The following is a 23,704-nucleotide window of genomic DNA, read 5'->3' as shown; positions in this document are numbered from 1 at the left end:
TGGCAATAAAAGAGCTGAGTGTTCTCATAATCTAAAAAGTCAAAGACAGCATAAAAGACAAAGAGAGAGCATGCAACATTCCAAAAGCTAGCAGGAAGCTAAATGTTGGAGAAGCTTTAAAAAAAAGCAAAAAAGGCAACTAATAAAAAAAACAATAAGGAGAGAAAAGATGAAATATGAAGGTAAACTAGCCAATTGTAGATCATTGACTAATAATAAAGAGAAAAACACAAGAATGGACATCGGACAACTGGAGAATGATAGTGGAGAAATAGCAATGGGGAGCAAGCAATGGTAGACTAACTGAATAAATATTTTATGTCAGCCTTCACTGGGAAAAACACCAGCAGCATGCCAGAAACTTGAAAATGTCATGAGCAGTAGTGAGAGTAGTTGCTATTACAAAGGAGAAGGTGCTTGGAAAGCTGAAAGGTCTGAAGGTGGGTAAGTCACATGGACCAGGTTACGAGAAGCTTTTTTAAGTATATAAAGGATAAAGGAGAGTTGAGGGTAGATATAGGACCAATAGAAAATGACGCTGGAGATATTGTAATGATATTGTAACGAGAGACGCAGAGATGGCAGAGGAACTGAATGCGTATTTTGCATCAATCTTCACAGCAGAAGACATCTGCAGTATACCGGACATTCAAGAGAGTCAGGGAAGTGAAGTATGTGCAGTGAAAATTATGACTGAGAAGGTGCTCAGGAAGCTTAATGGTCTGAGTTGGATAAATCTCCTGGATCTGGTGGAATGCACCCCTGGATTCTGAAGGAAGTAGCTGGAGAGTTTGCAGGAGCATTAACAATGATCTTTCAAGAATCGGTAGATTCTGGCATTGTACCAGATGATTGGAACATTGCAAGTGTTACTCTGCTATTTAAGAAGGGTGGGAGGCAGCAGAAAGGAAACTATAGATCTGTCATCCTGACATCAGTGGTTGGGAAGTTGTTGAAATCGATTGTTAGGGATGAGATTGTGGAATATCTGAAAGCACATGACAAGATAGGCCAAAGTCATCATGGTTTCCTGAAAGGAAAATCCTGCCTGACTGACCTACTGCAATTTTTTGAGGAGATTACAAGCAGGGTAGACAAAGGAGATGCAGTAGATGTGGTGTACTTGGATTTTCAGAAGGCCTTTGACGAGGTGCTGCACATGAGGCTATACCTAAGGTGTGCGGTTTTGGGCTCCTCAGTTTAGAAAGGACATACTGACATTGGAGAGGGTTCAGAGAAGATTCACAAGAATGATTCCAAGAATGAAAGGGTTACTGTATGAGGAACGTCTGGCAGCTCTTGGGCTGTATTCCCTGGAGTTCAGGAGAATGAGGGAGGATCTCATTGAAACATTCCAAATGTTAAAAGGCCTGAATAGATTTGATATGGCAAAGTTATTTCCCATGGTAGGGAAGTCTAGGACAAGAAAGCATGAAAATCATTCATTTAGAACAGAGATGCGGAGAAATTTCTTCAGTCAGAGGGTGGTAAATATGTGGAATTTGTTGCCGCAAAAGGCTGTAGGGTGCATTTAAGGCAGAGATAGATAGGTTCTTGATTAGCCAGAGCATCAAAGGGCATTGGAAGAAAGCAGGGAAGTGGGGATGACTGGAAGAATTGGATTGCCAAATGTTCCTCATATGTTAACCCCTTTATTTCTGGAAACATCCTCGTGCATCTCCTCTGAACTCTCTCCAATGACAACATATCCTTTCTGAGATATGGGGCCCAAAACCGTTGATAATATTCCAAATGTGGCTTAACTAGGACTTTATAAATTCTCAGAATTATCTCCTTGCTTTTACATTCTATTCCCCATGAAATAAATGCCAACATTGTATTTGCATTCTTGACCACAGACTCAACTTGTAAGCTAACTTTCTGGGAGTCTTGCATAAGGACTCATAAGTTCCTCTGCACCTCTGATGTTTGAACCACCTCCCTATTTAGATAGTAGCCCGCACTATTGTTCCTTTTACCAAAATGCTTTATCATAATTTTCCAGCACTGTATTCCATCTGCCACTTTTTTGCCCATTCTTCCACTTTGTCTCAGTATTGCTGCAATTGTATTGCGTCCTCAGCATTACCTACCCCCTTGCCTGTCTTTGTATCATCTGCAAACTTTGCCACAAAGCCATCAATTCCATTATCCAAATGTCATGGTCCAGATCGGGGTCCCTTTAAATTTAGCTTGTTTATGTTACGATCCAGACTGTTGATTCCCTGTTTTCCCATGTCCCTCGACTTTGGTGATTAGAGGCAATTAACACTCGGCTGAACCGGTAATTTATAGTCTCCGGTTTTCAGCCGTTCGGTGCGGGATCGTCTGCAAAGTCACGGCATGCTAATGTCATCTGGCCGGAGCAAGCCTTGTCTTTGCCCGAAGCGAGTGCCAGTAATTCGCCTTTCCTCACTGGAGCAACCCTGTCCAGTTACCTCGCTGAAGCGAGCCTGCAAAGATTCCTCATCAAGGTGGGTCCGTCAGTTAACCCGCCGGAGAGAATCAAGAGCCGCTGTCTACTGTTCCCGGGCCGAGTCGAGAGCTCGGCACTACCCGGAGGTCCCAAGCACCACATCCTGGCTCCGGTGGCATCCTAGTACCACGTCCAAATCCTGGACCTGGTGGCATTCAAGTACCACATCCAAGTCCTGGCCCTAGCGGCATCCAAGTACCACGTCCACGTCCTGGCTCCGGCGGCGTTCAAGTACCATGTCAAGTCCTGGCCCCGGCGGCTTCCCAGTTCCGAGTCAAGTCCTGGCCCTGGCAGTCAGTGATTCCTGTCCTACCCCCTTGTTTGAATCCCTTCTCTGCCCCTCTCGCCTCTAGCCCTCGTCTGCAGCCCCTGCCTGCACTTCGGTCTAGTTCCATCACCGGAGCTAGATAGGTACTGTCTGGTGTTCATTCGTGTTGGTCTTGTCTTGTCTTGTCCTCGCCTCCGTGAGGTAAGTCTAGCCGTCTTGCCATTGCCCCGCGGGGGGTCATGTCTTGTCGTGTCTTGTCCTCGCCTCCGTGGGGTAAGTCAGGCTGTCTTGCCGTTGCCCCGCGGAGGGTCATGAGTCCCGGCCCTATGTCCTGTACCCAAGAAGGGGTCCCGACTCTGTGTTCTGTGTATGTGTCTATGGTTCCATGTACCTGCTCTTCCGAGACCAAGGCTCTGTTTTCCATGTTCCTCCTCTCCCTAGCCCATGTCATGGCCGTGCCTGGTTCTGGGGTCTGAGCCCGAGGCAAGACCCAGGTACTGGGTCCTTGCCCAGTCTCGGGCTCAGGGTCCATACCCTAGCCACTTCATGTCTCCTCTAGTTCTGGGATCCAATTCCAAGTCCTAGTCCAGACCACGGGTTCCAGCCTAGTAGTAGTCCTGAGTCCTTATCCTGTTCACTATTCCTGCTTCTGTCTTGCTCTCCTGGTATCGTACAATAAACTGAATCTAAGTAACCTCACAAGATGTGTCTTGCATTTGGGTCCACCCTTGCTCCCAATGCCCCACCATTGTGACAACAAATCCTTGATAAACAATGTGAAATGTAGCAGTCCCAATGCTGACCCCTAAGGAACACAAGTCACCATCAACCAACCAGAAAAGGCCCCTTTTATTCACACTCACTGGCTCCTGCCTGTCAGCTATTCCTCTATCCATGCCAGTATCTTTCCTGTAATGCCATGGGATTTTATCTTGTTAAGCAGCCTATAAAATAAGGGGAAAAGAAGAAAAATCTGCCAGCCTCTGTCCAAGGTAAAAAGCATGCTTGCGACAGTTAGGAATTTTCCTAAAGAATGTCTTGTTTAAGAAGAATAGAATTCAAAATATCAGATTATTAACAGATCATCCCATTGTTGTGTAATGAAGTAGGGTAAAAAATATACTATAATGTTGACAATTTTAAATCGTTTTAGTTCTCAATGGAGAATCTATGTATTAATCTTCAAAGGAAAAATTGGTTTAAATATATCAATGATTTTAAATTGGAACACTGTCCAGTAGTGCTCCTGAATAGAGTTCAGCTATGTTTATAATTGCTTACTTGAGACTTTCTCAACATAATTTTACTTCTACACAATTGTAGCTTGCAAAGCAAACAATCATGGCTGAATGACAGCACATTGTGACAAAGGCCGGAATGCTGGAAGAGCTCTGTGAATTTGGAAGCACAAATAAACTTAATGCCATACTGGATCTCTGCCAAGTTGCATCAGCTCTTTGTAAAATTCCAAGACTGCCTTCTTCTGAATGCTTTGAGACTTGACTTGCTCTGTATATTCCCATTATTAACACAAGATTGAACTGCTAAGTGTTACAGGATGCTCAATACCATTTCCTCTTCCTCATTTTGTGACTACTGTATGAAAATGGTGAGGAGAGAGTCACTTCCTCTGCTCAATAGTCACCATGCAGAATGGTTTATGTAGAAACACAAATCCTGCTTATTATGAGGAATGCTAAGGACTAAATGCTAAATAGTGCTAAGGCAATAATTACTTTATTCAATTTTGCTTTTGTCTGTGAATAAATAACACACATCTATGGTCCATATGGCTGTTGGTATAGGAAAAACATTAATTTTCACACTTCCCCAATCAGTTCACATATATTGTCAAAGGTTAAAAGATAAGACTTTAATGATAGAGGGGAAACTCATTGACATGAAAGTTCACTGTATTGAATCAAGTCAAGGTAGGGTAAAATGTAAAACACTCTTCTCTACGTAATTAGATGTCAAAACATCTAATTTTTATCAATTGCTTCTGATGGCTAACAACTTCCCTCTTTGCATCTTCTAACACTTCTGAAAAATAATCTTTCAACAAAATGTAATTTGGGACAGCATCGTTGTATAGTGGTTAGCGCCAGCACCAGTGATCAGCAATCAGATTTCAATTCTCACTGCGATCTGTAAATAGTTTGCATGTTTCCTCCTGATGTTTTGGTCTCTACCCAAGATTCAAGATTGTTTATGTTATTTCCAGCACACAAGTGTAAAGGACAACAAAATAACTGTTACTCCAGATCTGATGCAGCACAAAAAAACACATTAATAAAAAGAAACACAATAAATGTAAATACATAAGTTAGCTTATATACAGTACTTAGATTGATTGTACATCCATAAAGTGATGGTAGGCACAAGAATGCCTGTACATAAGATGACTCTAAAGGGAATCGATAAAGTAGTGATGTTGGGGATGTGGATGGAGGTGTTGACCAGCCTCACTGCTTGGGGAAAGTAACTGGTTTTGGGTCTGGTGGTTCTGGAGTGGATGCTATGTAATCTCCCTAATGAGAGTGGGAGAAACAGTCCATGAGCAAGCTTGGTGGTATTCTACATGATGTTACTGGCAAATGTCAAATTACATAGGAGTTAGGGTTAGGCTTAGTAAGTTGTGGGCGTACTACGCTGGCATTGAAAGCATGGTAATGCTTGTGAGTTTCCCCGAGCAGAACATCGGACTGTGTTGGTCATAAACGTAAATGATGCGTTTCACTTTATGTTTTGCTTTTTCAATGTATATGTGAGAAATAAAGCTAATCCTTAAATCTTCAAAAGAGAGGATGCAAACCTGCAGAAGGCCAAATCAAGATTAAGTTCAAGTTTAGTTGTCATTCAACCATACATGAACACCAATGAATCCAGCCAAACGGAACAGAGCGTTACTCCGAGGCCAAGGTGCAAAACACAGTATCACGGCATAGGGCACACATAGCAGACATAAGCTGTAAAATAGAATCACATTTAAAAAATAGTCTAAGTCCCTGCATCCATAAATATTGCAACAGTCTGCAGCCAAACACAATACATTTTGTCTTCTAAGCAAACACAGGAAAGTAGCACTGACTCCAGCATGAACGCTGCACCACACCACCTCCGGCACTCTGGTGGAGTACACAAACTCCGTTCCCTCTCTCTTGGGAAACATTTGGGGCCTAGTTCTCACAACAAATGAAACCACACAGCTCACCCTCCATTAGCCAATAAAACAGTGATTCAAACTTGCACCATTCTACATTACCAATATCTACCAGGATCTTGTGATCATGAGAAAAGTGATTAAGATGATCACTTGCTGTTAGGCCACACACCGCTTTCGATCACTGACCCCTCTGTCACAGACAGCAGCACAGTCTGCAACTCCAGCTTCTTCAGTTTCTCCACCAATGAGCACTCACTGATGTGGTACACCTTCAGTACTTTAAGTTTTTAATGTCCATCAGGTCCTTGAGATCATAAAAAATATATTTAAAATAGACAATAACACCTTTGGTTGGCCCCGTAGAAGACATTGTGCTCAAGTGCGCCGCCATCTTACCAGAAGGTGTCAGGTACAGAGCTCATAATCCACTAAAAGGTCACAAATAATTGAAAAAGAAATATTCTAAAGCATCTTTGATTTTATATAGATGCATTATGGAAGAGAATTGCCCAATATTCCATGTGGCAGCAAGTCAAAGATGCACAGGTTAATTAGCACTGAGTGTAACTTGCAAAGGACATTCGGGGAGTTGGGGGTTTTGTTCTTGCTAAATGATTGCCTTGGAAAAGATGCCATACTGTGAATAAGTCATACAAAATCAATCACCGTTACTCCCAACAAACGCTGAAGATAAACAAGCTGCTTTTCTCAAATCCTGTCAACCTGTAACTTTCTTTAAAGTGCTTTAAAAAAAAACTAAACCATCAGAAATAATTTGTAGGTCCTGGTAAACGGTTAAAAATGCATAAATATCAGGTCAAATGTACAGCTTCAAAAGTACTACATCATGAAGGAGTTGAAAACACCAAACTCAGTTCAAATACTCCTGCTGAAGAAACAAATGTCAGCACAGAGAAAAAAAATACAGATTGCTTTACCCAAAGGTATAAAATTGTATTGCTTGGAAAATGTTTGATTCATAAAATGCTTTATTTCCACAGAGCTTGTACAATTTGTCTCATCATTCACTATATCCACTGTATTTAAGCTCTATTATACTACCAATCTGATATAGAGTGGCAAACATGTAGTATCAAATTGGATTTATAACTCTCAGATTCTGTTCCTCATAAATGAATGCCTCTGCTATGTTTATTGCTAGATTTTAAAAAATTCAAATTATTGTATTCATCTTGCGTGAGAGCAGTGTAACAAAGTCAATGTAATGTGAATCAATTTTAGTCAATTTGTTGGCGGCTACAAGTTTCAGTTTTACTCCTTGGGACTGAGCATTCAAGTTTAAAAAATATGTTTTGCTGAGTGAGGCAAGCTTTATTCAGTAAATACGAAAACAAATGATAAGTAATTGAAATACGGCGGCTGTATATTAAACAATTAATATTCATTAAGATCAGCTTACACACTCAAAAGTTCTGTTAATTTATTGAAAAAGTTCAATAAAAATAATAAAATTATTAAACAAGAGGACCTATTCAGAATTAAGGTCACAAACAGTGATATACAGACATCCAGTAAATGTAGCATTAAAGTAACTAAAAAATAAGTGCAATTTGATTGAATAATTGAATACTTAATGTTTAAGAAGTGAGAAAGACAGACATAGGGACAGATTAAGATCACTTACCCAAATAAAAGTTTTATAAAATAATCAATAGTGTACAAAACAGTACATTTGATTTGGTTTAAGCTGCATACAAAGATCACTATCATCTTCTGCAACCATCCAGTGTTAACTTTATAGCCTCTTTACGAAGGAGAAGTGCCCTGATTCTCCTTGAGAAACACTTTCTTTTCAGTTTTCCCTCAGTGTATGTGCTGAGTGGTGTGTGACTTCCTGTTCTTCCCTCAGGCTGTGGATTGTGTTAAAGAGTAGCAGGTCATCGTCAGAGGATACACTGATTTATGGAAGAACTAGCATTGAACCAACTTCCAAATGTAATTTAGAAGCAGTAATTGAATTTGAAATTACAGTTGTATAAACACACGCTGCTTTCTGTTGAAAAGGCATGCTGCAGGCTCACAATTGGAAGCTACTTATGAAATATACTTCGGAAATTGACAAAAAAAATGCTAGATTATGACCATGAGACATTTATCATGAACAAATGTAAAAGTTTTTATTTAAGAAGAAAGAACCTATAATTCAGCTTATTGAAACTTCAAGCCATGGGAAGATTGACATGCATTGATATGGGGATAAAAGAACTGGAGATAAAAAGTGAGACATTGAGTTAAAATTTCGTACCTTTGAAACACAGATAGGGGAGTGTAAAAGATATAAAAGGACCTCTGTGGAATGAAATATTGGAAGATTCCAGAGTAGGTGTTTTCTCGCCTAGAACATCAAATACAGTAATTGTCATACTTACTTTGCCAAACAAAATCTGGGGTGTCTGTGTGTATAAAGAGCCACCCCTCAAAATGATACGGTTAAAAAAAAGATTGTCTTTCATGGCTGGGTATTGTCTCCAGAAGCATTTAGAATATTGATTTGAACCATCTTCTCTCCCATTATAAATTTTTCATTTTATGGAATCATTTATATATCGTAAAACTCCAACGATCTGGCATCCCATTTTTCAGACATCCTGATGGTCTAACAACTGACCCACTGAACAGCCAGGACTATGAACAAAAGATTCAGAGGTCCTGCAGGATGTGTGTCCAGGAGCAGGATTGGAGCCTGAATGCTACAAATCAGGAATGTGAGTAGGTGTCTGAATGGAGCTTGGGCACCAGAGTACAGCTGAATTAAGGCTCCTCACTGTGAGTCATGTGTGTGGCCAAAACCAGTGTTGGGGTCCTGAATGTTAAAGATGTATCTCTGTCACTTAATTTACAGCTCGGGACATGTCTGTTAGGTCAATTATATGCCAACTGCTTGTATATCTAGGGAGTTATTCCTCAACATTGTAACAAACAACATCACGTTTTGTGCTCAGAATACTTCAGACCAGTGTCCAGTACCTGAACATTAGAAGAGGCTCTGCCAGTTAATACGTACTCTATTGGCAAATATGTATTTCTGCAAAATTATCTGTCCATACTCAGGATGTTAGAGATAAGTAGACAACATTAAAAGTCTTTAAAAAGTATAAATCATCATTCCAGAAGACCAGCTGTGATGAAGAAATGACCCACCAGGCCTTACCTGTGTCATATTCAAAGGGAGAATCTCTAACAGCTGAGTACCATGCAGGGAAATAATTGCCCATGTGCAGTACAGAGGAGTGAACATTAGTATAATTAGCTTAGGCCAAGGGAAGGCATTTGACAGAATACTTATGACAGCATTGCTCTCTGAGATCTATTTTTTTTTAAATGATTGAGCGATTCAGTGTGGAAAAGACCCTTCCAGCCCAATGAGCTGTGCCACCCAACAACCCCCTTCCTACTTAACACTAGCCTAATCACAGGACAATTTACAATAAACAACTAACCTACTAATATGTACATATAACCATATAACAATTACAGCATGGAAACAGGCCATCTCGGCCCTTCTAGTCCGTGCCGAACTCTTACTCTCACCTAGTCCCACCGACCTGCACTCAGCCCTACATCTTTGAACTGTGGGTGGAAATCAGCACACCTGGAGGAGATCCACGTGGTCATGGCGAGAACATGCATATTCCTTACTGACAGCATTGGATTTGAACTCCAAATGTCAAACCCCAATGCGATAATACCATTGCGTTATCTGCTATGCTTCTAAAATGGGATTTCAGGCCAGGGTTTGTGACTGGATACAACTATTCTAAATAGACTCGAGTAGCACTATCCAAAATAACAGACAGGATTCTCAAATTTCCCCGATCCAATATGGAGCAAGACAGAGCTGCCTTCTTTCCTCCGACTTCTCTATGTGCCTCTTACCAAATTCTTTGGACAGAACATAAGCATAAGAGAGATGACAGTCCCCAGCAGAGGTTCACTCAGGACAAAGCCTCCCTTGCACATGGACAACATTGCCATCTTCAGCTTGGGCCCACTGTCAGTCTGTAGATTAATGAATAATTGTAACAGGATTAGACCAACTCCAAGGATCAGAGTCAGCTGCTGAAATAGTAAGGCCAGGTTCTTTGGCAATGGGATAAACTAAACCTTGCTTCCATTCCCTCTGTAGTCTGATCTTCTCTATGCATGTTCTGTGAATACTTTTTGGAGGAAATGTGGCATGCAACAGGAAATACATAGAACATATGACCAAGGTGAAACAGAAGCAGGGAAGGTGAAAACAGTTTTCCCTCTTAAACAGGAAAGAATGTGGCCATCAGGTGCTGAGGTGCACCTGAGTGTTTACAGGTGCTCCCATATCTGTTCTTGCAATGGCAGTCAATTGCACCCGCTCCCATTTCATCTGAAGCTTCAAAATAAATTGTATCCACTGGACAAGATGTGCAATTCTCCAAAAAAAGGATGGGGAATGTAACCAACATTACTGTCACACCATGCAAATTCCAAAGTGTGAATAGACCCTGGCTAAACAAGCACCAGCTGTCATTTATACTGAGTTTCTACCCGCCCTCAGTGTTGCAAAGAATCAGATTGATCACGTTGGCATTTCTTTGAATTCGACTATGTTGCACAACTTTCCCCCTTCAGAAAATGTTTTTAGACACACAAAAATCAGACTTAGGAGACACATGAAACTGATGATCGTGAAATCTGAGGCAACAATAAGGTGCTGGAAAATCTCAGGAGGTCATGCAACATTTATGGAGGGAAATGGACAGTCAATGTTTCTGGTTGAAACCCTTTATCTGGTCTCAAGATAAAGTCAGACTACTGCATGGTACCCTGGGTTCCTCCAACGGTTTACCTTCACAGAATGTCCTTCAGGTCCCAGAGGATAAGGAGATGGTGGAATTCGTCAGCTGGTTTTCTGAGAAATAATGATATACTTGGTAGAATGAATGATGATGGGTATTTTTAGAAACAAAACCAGCCAGTGTAAACCACCACTGACCCAATTTTGAGAATGATTATTACCAGTTGAAGCTTGCTGCTCATTATAATTCAGAGAAGCTTCTAAACTATTTGTTAACCAGTGAACAGAGGCAGCTATCAATATAACAGAATTTTTGCATTCTCTTCTGTCACAGTCATAACAACATTTCTGAATTTCCCTAGAAGGTCATCACACATCAGCCATCATCACAAACCTTGGCAGTCCCTGTGGTGCAGGAGTCCCAAGAGTGAAGGGAATTCAAGGACTTTGATGTAGCAACAATGAATGAATTGTGTTACCAATTCAGGGTGGAGAAAAAACTTGCTGGTAAAGCCTCCGGGATACAGTTTCTGTGTCAGAAACTACTGAATGACTTTTCTTCTTTGGTTGTTTGTGAATGCATTTTCAAAATTCTATCTTCCTCAACTACACCAATCACATCAAGCACTGCCTAATGTTACACACTCCTGTCACTAACATCTCCAGTTTGGGTGTTGCCAGCTATTAAACATGGAAGGCACAGTGCCCACTAAACCAGAAAATGGAGATCTGAAAATACCTTTGGAAAGAGAAACGACTAACATTTTGCATCAATGACCTTTCATTAGTACTGGTAAAAGTAAGAGATAAGTTTTGAGTGCAGAGAAATGGGTGAGGAGTGGAGAAAACAAAAGGGAAAGTTAGTAATTGGGTAGAGAACAGACTGGGAGAGTATTGTGAACATATGCTTGTAAGGGGTATTAATAAGAAGAGGCAAATGAAAACTGAATTACCAGAAGAGGAGAAGTAAAATAACTGAAAGGAAAGCCTGAAATGTGAGATTAGAAAAAATGAGCAATGCACATAAAATGCTGGAGGAATTCAGCAGGCCAGGCAGCATCTATGGAAAAGAGGACACAGTCAACATAGAAACATAGAAACATAGAAAATAGGTGCAGGAGTAGGCCATTTGGCCCTTCGGGCCTGCACCACCATTTATTATGATCATGGCTGATCATCCAACTCAGAACCCCGCCCCAGTCTTCCCTCCATACCCCCTGATCCCCGTAGCCGCAAGGGCCATATCTAACTCCCTCTTAAATATAGCCAATGAACTGGCCTCAACTGTTTCCTGTGGCAGAGAATTCCACAGATTCACCACTTTCTGTGTGAAGAAGTTTTTCCTAATCTCGGTCCTAAAAGGCTTCCCCTTTATCCTCAAACTGTGGCCCCTTGTTCTGGACTTCCCCAACATCGGGAACAATCTTCCTGCATCTAGCCTGTCCAATCCCTTTAGGATTTTATACTTTTCAATCAGATCCCCCCTCAATCTTCTAAATTCCAACGAGAACAAGCCCAATTCATCCAGTCTTTCTTCATATGAAAGTCCTGCCATCCCAGGAATCAATCTGGTGAACCTTCTTTGTACTCCCTCTATGGCAAGGATGTCTTTCCTCAGATTAGGGGACCAAAACTGCACACAATACTCCAGGTGTGGTCTCACCAAGGCCTTGTACAACTGCAGTAGTACCTCCCTGCTCCTGTACTCGAATCCTCTCGCTATAAATGCCAGCATACCATTCGCCTTTTACACCGCCTGCTGAACCTGCATGCCCACTTTCAATGACTGGTGTATAATGACACCCAGGTCTCGTTGCACCTCCCCTTTTCCTAATCGGCCACCATTCAGATAATAATCTGTTTTCCTATTTTTGCCACCAAGTGGATGACTTCGCATTTATCCACATTAAATTGCATCTGCCATGAATTTGCCCACTCACCCAACCTATCCAAGTCACTCTGCATCCTCTTAGCATCCTCCTCACAGCTAACACTGCCACCCAGCTTCATGTCATCCGCAAACTTGGAGATGCTGCATTTAATTCCCTCATCCAAGTGATTAATATATATTGTAAACAAATGGGGTCCCAGCACTGAGCCTTGCGGTACCCCACTAGTCACCGCCTGCCATTCTGAAAAGGTCCCGTTTATTCCCACTCTTTGCTTCCTGTCTGCTAACCAATTCTCCATCCACATCAATACCTTACCCCCAATACCGTGTGCTTTAAGTTTGCACACTAATCTCCTGTGTGGGACCTTGTCAAAAGCCTTTTGAAAATCCAAATATACCACATCCACTGGTTCTCCCCTATCCACTCTACTAGTTACATCCTCAAAAAATTCTATGAGATTCGTCAGACATGATTTTCCCTTCACAAATCCATGCTGACTTTGTCCGATGATTTCACTGCTTTCCAAACGTGCTGTTATCACATCTTTGATAACTGACTCCAGCAGTTTCCCCACCACCGACGTTAGGCTAACCGATCTATAATTCCCCGGTTTCTCTCTCCCTCCTTTTTTAAAAAGTGGGGTTACATTAGCCATCCTCCAATCCTCAGGAACTAGTCCAGAATCTAACGAGTTTTGAAAAATTATCACTAATGCATCCACTATTTCTTGGGCTACTTCCTTAAGCACTCTAGGATGCAGACCATCTGGCCCTGGGGATTTATCTGCCTTCAATCCCTTCAATTTACCTAACACCACTTCCCTACTAACATGTATTTTGCTCAGTTCCTCCATCTCACTGGACCCTCTGTCCCCTACTATTTCTGGAAGATTATTTATATCCTCCTTAGTGAAGACAGAACCAAAGTAATTATTCAATTGGTCTGCCATGTCCTTGCTCCCCATAATCAATTCACCTGTATCTGTCTGTAGGGGACCTACCTTTGTCTTTACCAGTCTTTTCCTTTTTACATATCTATAAAAGCTTTTATAGTCAGTTTTTATGTTCCCTGCCAGTTTTCTCTCATAATCTTTTTTCCCCTTCCTAATTAAGCCCTTTGTCCTCCTCTGCTGAACTCTGAATTTCTCCCAGTCCTCAGGTGAGCCACTTTCTCTGGCTAATTTGTATGCTTCTTCTTTGCAATTGATACTATCCCTAATTTCTCTTGTCAGCCACAGGTGCACTACCTTCCTTGATTTATTCTTTTGCCAAACTGGGATGAACAATTGTTGTAGTTCATCCATGCAACCTTTAAATGCTTGCCATTGCATATCCACCATCAATCCTTTAAGTGCCATTTGCCAGTCTATCTTAGCTAATTCACGTCTCATACCTTCAAAGTTACCCCTCTTTAAGTTCAGAACCTTCGTTTCTGAATTAACTATGTCACTCTCCATCCTAATGAAGAATTCCACCATATTATGGTCACTCTTACCCAAGGGGCCTCTCACGACAAGATTGCTAATTAATCCTTCCTCATTGCTCAAAACCCAGTCCAGAATAGCCTGCTCTCTAGTTGGTTCCTCGACATGCTGGTTCAAAAAACCATCCCGCATACATTCCAAGAAATCCTCTTCCTCAGCACCTTTACCAATTTGGTTCACCCAATCTACATGTAGATTGAAGTCACCCATTATAACTGCTGTTCCTTTATTGCACACATTTCTAATTTCCTGTTTAATACCACCTCCAACCTCACTACTACTGTTAGGTGGCCTGTACACAACTCCCACCAGTGTCTTCTGCCCCTTAGTGTTACGCAGCTCTACCCATATCGATTCCACATCTTCCCGGCTTATGTCCTTCCTTTCTATTGCGTTAATCTCTTCTTTAACCAGCAACGCCACCCCACCTCCCCTTCCTTCATGTCTATCCCTCCTGAATATTGAATATCCCTGAACGTTGAGCTCCCATCCTTGGTCACCCTGGAGCCATGTCTCTGTGATCTCAACTATATCACAATCATTAATAACAATCTGCACTTTCAATTCATCCACCTTATTACGAACGCTCCTTGCCAAGTCTCAGGCCGAGTCGTTTCAGGGCTGACAAGGAAGGGGAGAAATCAGAGTAAGAAGCTGGGGGGGGGTTGCGGGGGAAGAAGTACAAGGTGGCAGGTGATAGGTGAAACTGGGAAACGGGGAGGGGATGAAGGAAAGAGCTGGAAAGTTGATTGGTGAAGGGGATAAATGGCAGGAGGAGGGGGAATCTGATAGGAGAGGGTGGAAGACCATGAAAGAAAGGGAAGGAAGAGGAGAACCAGACGGAGGTCATGGGCAGGTAAGGCGATAACTGGTGATAGGGAAACTGGAATGGGGAATGGTGAAGGGGGAGGTCAATTATCAGAAATTCAAGAAATTGATGTTCATGCCATTAGGTTGGAGACTCCCCAGACAGAATATAAGGTGTTGCTCCTCCAGTCTGTATGTGGCTTCATCACATCAGTAGAGAAGGCCATGGACTGACGTGTAGGAATGGTAATGGGAAGTGGAATTGAAATGGGTGGTTACAGGGTTATACCACTTTTTCTGGTGGATCAAGCATAAGAACTCGGCGAAGCAGTCTCCCAATCTATGTTGGACCCCCTCCTTTTCCTTCACCATTCCCCATTCCTGTTTCCCTCTCTCATCTTATTTCCTTACTTGCCATCACCTTCCTCTGGTGCTCCTCCCCCTTCCCTTTCTTTCATGGTCTTCTACCCTCTCCCTCCTCCAGCCATTTGACCCTTTCACCAGTCAACTTCCCAGCTCTTTACTTTCCTCCCTCCTCCTCTCCCGGTTTCTCCTATCACCCGCCACCATGTACTTCTTCCTCCCCTACCTCCTCCTTCTTACTCTGACTTCTCCCCTTCCTGTTCAGTCCTGAAGTAGGGTCTCGTCCTGAAACGTCAACTGTTTGCTCTTTCACATAGATGCTTCCCGGCCTGCTGAGTTCCTCCAACATTTTGTGTGTGTTGCTTTGGATCTCCAGCATCTGCAGATTTTCTTGCGTTTTAGAAAAATGAGAATGGTCTAGGAACTTACATTTTGTTTTCTTTCACATGCACTTTAAAGGAAATTGTCCAGTTCCTCTTGTGGATATTTTCCTAATATGGGAAATAGGATTAGTACAGAAGATTGAAGAGGTCACATGGTGAGCCAAACAGTTTGTTTCTGTACAGTATAACTTCAATGCACCATCCTTTGGTAACATTAGTTTTCAAAACAGGAAATGTAATGATGCTCACAGCATTCCAACATTTAGAAATGTGTCTGTGTTATGATTACTGTGTTATGTTTACAGTGTTAAAATTATGTTAGCAATTTTCCTAATATTATTTTTAAACTCTAAAAGATATGAGATTTATTTACACAAGAAGCAGTGGGCATAGGGGTTCAAGCTTACTGCATTTGTACCATCTTTTCTTACTCTCAAACCACAGGAGGCAGCCCTTAACCCTTACATACTGTTCGGGTCAATTTTGACCCTTTTTGACCTTTGACCGTGGTGAAAACTCCCTAAACACTATTTTTTCCAGCCGAAATTTTATGACTTTTGCTAAAGTGACTCAAAATGCTCAAGAGTAAGAAGATTAAAAAATATATACTTTTGTACATTTGCTACAATTTTTGCAACTCTGAAGCTGTTCTGGGTCAAATTTTACCCATACCGATTGCAAGCCAGGAAAATATGAGATAAAGGTATGGGCAGCCTGTGATGCGTGTTCTAGTAATGCTTGGAATATGCAAGTGTATACTGGGAATCCAGCTGTGGGAGACCCGGAGAGAAAGCAAGGCATGCGCCTCGTGTTGGACATGACAGAAGGGCTGAAAGGACACAACGTGACCTGTGACAACTTCTTCACGTCTCATGAGCTTGGTCAGTCGCTCCTGAAGAAGAACATCACAATGGTGGGTACTTGAGCTGGAATAAGCGGGAGCTGCCACCTGCTCTGACTGAAAGAAGGGGGAGAGACGTCTTGTCTTCTAAGTTTGCGTTCACCCATGACGCCACGGTTGTGTCGTATATGGCAAAGAAGAACAAGAATGTGACCCTCATGAGCACTTTACATAAGGCTGCAGAGGTAAGCGATCAGGGGGACAGAAAACCAGCCAACATCCTGGACTACAATGCCAACAAAGGGGGGGGAGGGAGTTGACAACCTTGACAGAGTCATAGGCACATACAGCTGCAGGAGGAGAACAGCCCACTGGCCTCTCGCTATATTTAATAACATCATTGACATTTCCACATACAATGCCTTTGTCATCTGGAGTGACCTGAGCCCTACCTGGAGGGCAAGCAAGAGGAACTGGAGGAGGTTCCTTTTGGAGGAGCTTGGAAAGGACCTTGTGACTCCTTCCATGCAAAGGCAAGAACACCTTCCCTGCGCAGCATTCTCAGCAGCAGTGGTAAGGACAGTACAGCAATCTGAACCTGGCCCTGCTCAACAAGTCCCACAGGAGGCCAACACAGGGGGACAAAAGAAAAGGAGATGCAACTTCTGCCCTGCAAAAAACGACTGCAAAACATCGACTACTTGCAGCAAATGTGGTAGACCCATATGCAAGGCCCACACACGCAAGGTTTCCCACTACTGCTTTGAATGCAAAGACTAGTTTGCAAATAGCAACTACTTTTTTGTTTAGTTTGTTGGTTAAATGTTACTTAATGTTGAATTAATAGTTAATAGTTATAATTAGATAGTAGTTAGTAGGATTCTTTTAATAATAAAGCAGTGAGGACCGTGTTTGCTGGTTGTAATGGTTACAAATGGTTATATAATAAACCTCACAGTTCCAGGATATTCTTGCCATTTTCAGTTTCTATAAAATATATTTAATTCTTTATGGCTGCTATGTTTTCGTGTCTTAGGTAAAATAGGACATTATATTGTGTGACAGTGTATGATTTTCCCCAATGACGAGTGGTGTAAAACCTAAAAAATATACTGTCCCTCATCTCTGATACATTAATTAATAATTAATCACACTTTTATTAATGTCAGATAGGCTATTTTGACATTGTAAATAGATTGGTGGCTCAAAATTTGGTATAGACACTTGTTATAGGGGGATTCTTGGGCCAGGGTCAAATTGACCCTGACCATATTGGGAAGGTATAAAACATCTGCAGCCCACTCAACTACCTCTTTAAGATGTAAGTGCATAAGATGCATTCATCAAAACCTGGAGTTTCCCCACTTTGCCGGAGAGCTTTCTTGACTTCTGCAACGCAGCAGTGTACAGCAGAATGTTATACATCACTGATTCTTGAGACTTCGGTGAAAACATGTCCCACGAAGAAAAATGTTAATTCCATTGAAAATGAATAACATTTTCTTATTTAAAATAATCAGGGTTGATCATCTGAGGGTCTTTTGCACAAATGCAACACTTTTTCATATGTTTGTTTTTAATTTTATAAATTATATGATTATATGATAGCCCAGTACCCACAAAATCAGTTGTCCTTAGACAAGAGATTATCATTTCAATATGATAAAAAAGTGTGAAAATAAAATTTAAAATGTATAATATATCTGCTAGATGAAAGAGTAGAGTGAAAAAAACTCTTTAAAAATAAAAGCAGTGAATTTTCAACAATATTTACTCTTATTTTATGGTTGCTCAAAATGTGTCCCAGGTTTTTTTCAACACCGTCAGATATTTATAAAAAGCAATAAAATCAGGCAACCACATGGTCAACTATATTTCTGAGGACCCCCTTTCCACCTTCCACATTAGCTAAATGCAACAAGGTCAAACAAGCTCCTGTAAGTTTGCTATTCTTTCAATAATTTTTACATATTTATTGATGTTGCTACTGTCACAACCATGATGTGTCAATACAGTCTCTTTTGTAGAGAAAGAATTATTTTAAATTATTACATAAGTCTATGCATTTTAAGTAGAGGCCAGAGGCAGCTAGCAACAGAGGGACAACAAGATGACTCTTGTATACAACTCATGCATGTCATGTAAAAAAAAGTGTGTTTTTGTCACCACCGTCAGACATCAACACCGCCAGGCTTTCTGTCTGACAGTGGTGACACATAGTTTGATGGTGTTGACAAAAACATCCAAATCTTCCTCAATGGAGGCAAATATAATTTATGATCACAATAAATAGTAATATGGCTTGTAATAGTTCATTAACCTCCTTATTTTTAATATACATAATTTCCCCTTTATTTCTTCCAAACACAGCAGAGACATTTTGCAAGGAATTCAAGGCAAGGTGTCTGAGAGTGATGATAATTCTGACTTCCATCCAGTTGAGTGCAGCCTCTTGTGTTCATTTGACAGATAAATTCATGGAATGATGCAACGAATTATCCAATAAATTAGCCACAATTGTTGTAAAGTAAAACCAGAATTCAATAGTGGGAAACATTCAAAGGAGAATTTTGCTTAACATAAAATCAGCATCTATCCTTTTACAGGATGACTTCTTATGAAATTCTTATGTAACAAAGTGTGTTGGCAGAAAACAAATGGCAAAGCGTAAAGCAAACCCAGTGGATATAAAGACACGATAAGGAAGACAAACTAGGTTTTTAAAAAGGTTATAATAAAGAATATAAGAAAGGTACATGCAAGGGATAACTGCCTGGAAATTCATCAAAGGCTGTTAATACTAAACACTCCATACAGCACTGTCAGCATATTGTACACTGCCTCCAAAATTCATTTCCTTGACTTCAATGGAACTGATTTTCAAAGGCACATTACAAACTGATGGTATTACATAACACGGTTAGCAGCACTTAGAATCACAGAAAATACAGCACAAAATCATGCCCTTCAGCCTTGTCTGTCTACATTGTCATTCTCCCCATATTCTACCATTCCCCGAAGACAATTTACAGTGGGCAAATTTCATGCCTTTTGGATGTAGGATGAAGAAATCCATATAGTCATAGGAAAAATGTGAAAAATCCATGGAGACAATATGTTGGGTAAGATTAAACCCAGGTGTCTAGTGTTGTGACACAGTGGATCCATTACCGGCACCATTTCTGATATCTGGGCATTCAAGATTAAAGCAAAGTATTCAAGGATGAAAGGACATAGTGTATATTGTAGGCCCTTTAAAATTGATGGATTATTATTCCAATTGAAAATATGGAAATGAAAACTGGAACAATAAAATCATACAATGAAAATCTAAAACAAAGATTTTGAAAATACTCAGGCATTCAGCTAGCATCGTAGAGAAAGAAATGCGGAGTAAAATTATCCAGATGACAAAAAATATTGTTAGTGGCAATTAAGAGAGGGTGGTGAATACTTAATAATCATAACAGAGCTGTCTAGAAGAGTAAGGAGAAGGAGATGAATAATGACAGCAGAGATAAAAAAGAAAATTGCTGTAAGTGGAAGGTGTAGAAAGCAACAGTTGCTGAAAACCTGAAATAAAAGAGAATTCTGGACATACCCAATATATCAAATATCTGGAAAGAAAAAACAATGGAATTATACAGGTTAATGTTCCAAAATCAGAAGAAAGCAGATCTGACTCAAGCTGCTATCTGAATTTATTGAATCAGTATAGAGTCCCAAAGGCTGCAAGTGCTGAGAAGCAGGGTAAAAAATGCTGTGCCTCTAGCTTACTCTAGGCTTCATTGGAACAGTGTAGGAGGTCAAAAACAAAGGGGAGGAGGAATGGAGAATTAAAGTGATGTCCAAGCTTAGAGTCACTTCTGCAGACTGAATGATGATGTTCTACAAAGTGATGACCCAGTCTGTGCTTCGTTTCTTTAACACAGAACCCATTAATTCTTAGGGCACCTACAGTATTCATGTCACCTGTACAATCTTAGTATCAAATTTATCACAGATTATCAATTTGCTCTCTACATTACTCCACCACCACCCCCACCACAACTTAAAATGCACCTACTTTCTCACTCTTCTAGTACCAATGATGAGTTACGAACATAATAGTTTATCTTTTTTTTGGATATTTTGGCATTTTTTGTTTCAATTCTTATTTAACATGCCTCTGCAACACGGGTGTGTTTAAATTAAGTAGTGAGGGGGAGGGGACGAATTGGAAACATAAGGATGGAGATAAAGGGAAAATGAGAATAAGAAAAGTTAAGAAAGACAGCAGAATCAACAGAGCAGAAAGCTCAAGAAGGGATCGTACAGTGTGGCCAAGTGAAATAGGATTTCATATGGGAGGTGAGGTGAGTAATGAATTAAAAGTATTGTATATGAATGCACGGAGTATAAGAAATAAAGTAGATGAGCCTGAGGCACAGTTGGAAATTGGTAAGTATGATGTTGTGGGAATAACAGAGACATGGCGTCAAGTGGACAGGGCCTGGGAAATGAATATTCAAGGGTATACGTCCTATCGAAAGGACAGACTGATGGGCAGAGGGGGTGGGGTGGCTCTGTTGGTGAGGAATGATATTCAGTCCCTTGAGAGGGGGAACATAGAATCAGGGGACGTAGAGTCAGTATGGATAGAACTGAAAAATTCTAAGGGTAGAAACACCCTAATGGGAGTTATCTACAGCCCCCAAACAGTAGTCTGGATGTAGGGTGTAAGTTGAATCAAGACTTAAAATTGGCATGTCGCAAAGCTAATGCTACAGTTGTTATGAGGGACCTCAACATGCAGGTAGACTGGAGGAATCAGACTGGACCCCAAGAAAGGGAGTTTGTGGAGTCCCTCCGAGATGGATTCTTAGAACAGCTTGTACTGGAGCCTACCAGAGAGAATGCAATTCTAGATTTAGTGTTGTTCAATGAGCCGGATTTGATCAGGGACCTCGAGGTAAAGGAGCCATTAGGAGGTAGTGACCATAATATGATAAGTTTTAATCTACAACTTGAGAGGGAGAACGGAAACTCATAAGTGTGAGTATTACAGTTGAACAAAGGGAACTATGGTGCTATGAGGGAGGAGCTGGCCAAAGTTCAATGGAACAATACCCTAGCAGGGATGACAGTGGAACAGCAATGGTAAGTGTTTCTGGGAATAATGCGGAGGGTGCAGGATCAGTTCATTCCAAAGAGGAAGAAAGAGCCTTAGGGGAGTAATGGGAGGCCGTGACTGACAAGGGAAGTAATGGATAGTATAAAAATAAAAGAGAAGAAGTATAATATAGCAAAGACGAATGGGAGGCCGGAGGATTGGGAAACTTTTAAAGAGCAACAGAAGGTAACTAAAAAGGCAATACGCAGAGAAAAAATGAGGTACGAAGGTAAACTAGCCAAGAATATAAAGGAGGATAGTAAAAGCTTCTTTAGGTATGTGAAAAGGAAAAAAATAGTTAAGACAAAAATTGGGCCCTTGAAGACAGAAGCAGGTGAATTTATTATGGGGAACAAGGAAATGGCAGACAAGTTGAATAGGTACTTTGGATTTGTCTTCACTAGGGGAAGACACAAACAATCTCCCAGATGTAATAGTGGCCAAAGTAATAGGGTAATGGATGAATTGAAGGAAATTTATATTAGGCAGGAAATGGTGTTGGATAGGCTGTTGGGTCTGAAGCTGATAAGTCCCCGGGACCTGATGGTCTGCATCCCAGGGTACTTAAGGAGGTGGCTTTAGAAATCGTGGACGCATTGGTACTCATTTTCCAATTTTCTATAGATTCAGGATCAGTTCCTGTGGATTGGAGGGTAGCTAATGTTGTCCCTCTCTTCGAGAAGGGAGGAAGAGAGAAAACAGGGAATTATAGACCGGTTAGCCTGACGTCGGTGGTGGGAAAGATGCTGGAGTCAATTATAAAAGATGAAATTACAACACATCTGGATAGTAGTAACAGGATTGGTCCAAGTCAGCATGGACTTATGAAGGGGAAATCGTGCTTGACTGATCTTCTGGAATTTTTTGAGGATGTAACTATGAAAATGGACAAGGGAGAGCCAGTGGATGTAGTGTACCTGGACTTTCAGAAAGCCTTTGATAAAGTCCCACATAGGAGATTAGTGGGCAAAATTAGAGCACATGGTATTGGGGGCAGAGTACTGACATGGATTGAAAATTGGCTGGCTGACAGAAAGCAAAGAGTAGCGATTAACGGGTCCCTTTCGGAATGGCAGGCGGTGACCAGTGGGGTACCGCAGGGTTCAGTGCAATATATATTAATGATTTAGATGAGGGATTTAAAAGTAACATTAGCAATTTTGCCGATGTCACAAAGCTGGGTGGCAATGTGAAATGTGAGGAGGATGTTATGAGAATGCAGGGTGACTTGGACAGGCTGGGTGAGTGGGCAGATGTATGGCAGATGCAGTTCAATGTGGATATATGTGAGGTTATCCACTTTGGTGGTAAGAACGGGAAGGCAGATTATTATCTTAATGAAGTCAAGTTAGGAAAAGGGGAAGCACAATGAGATCTGGGTGTTCTTGTACATCAGTCACTGAAAGCAAGCATGCAAGTACAGCAGACAGTGAAGAAAGCTAATGGCATGCTGGCCTTCATAACAAGGTGAATTGAGTATAAGAGCAAAGAGGTCCTCTTGCAGCTGTACAGGGCCCTGGTGAGACCACACCTGGAGTATTGTGTGCAGTTTTGGTCTCCAAATTTGAGGAAGGACATTCTTGCTATTAAGGGAGTGCAGCATAGGTTCACAAGGTTAATTCCGGGGTTGGCGGGACTGTCATATGTCGAAAGATTGGAGCGACTGGGCTTGTATACTCTGGACTTTGGAAGGCTGAGAGGGGATCTTATTGAAACATATAAGATTATCAAGGGATTGGACACGCTGGAGGCAGGAAGCATGTTCCCGCTGATGGGTGAGTCCAGAACCAGAGGCCACAGTTTAAGAATTAGGGGTAGGCCATTTAGAACGGAATTGAGGAAAATCTTTTTCACCCAGAGAGTGGTGGATATATGGAATGCTCTGCCCCAGAAGGCTGTGGAGGCCAAGTCTCTGGATGCTTTCAGAAAAGAGATGGATAGAGCTCTTAAAGATCATGGAATCAAAGGTTATGGGGATAAGGCAGGAACTGGAAACTGATTGTGGATGATCAGCCATGATCACAGTGAATGGCGGTGCTGGCTCAAAGGGCTGAACGGCCTACTCCTGCACCTATTGTCTA

The 23,704-nt window shown here is 41.3% G+C and overlaps 1 pseudogene; it reads left to right on the top strand.

Annotated features, from left to right (window-relative positions):
* Window positions 1-17,251, top strand: part of LOC140203715 (piggyBac transposable element-derived protein 4-like) — a 93,359-nt pseudogene extending 76,108 nt beyond the window's left edge.
* The last annotated feature ends 6,453 nt before the right edge of the window (window positions 17,252-23,704 follow it).

The sequence above is a fragment of the Mobula birostris genome, chromosome 10 (genome assembly GCF_030028105.1).
Source record: "Mobula birostris isolate sMobBir1 chromosome 10, sMobBir1.hap1, whole genome shotgun sequence".
NCBI classification, from domain to species: Eukaryota; Metazoa; Chordata; class Chondrichthyes; order Myliobatiformes; family Myliobatidae; genus Mobula; species Mobula birostris.
Note: the sequence above shows the minus strand (reverse complement) of the source record. Positions and strands in the feature narration are given on the sequence as shown.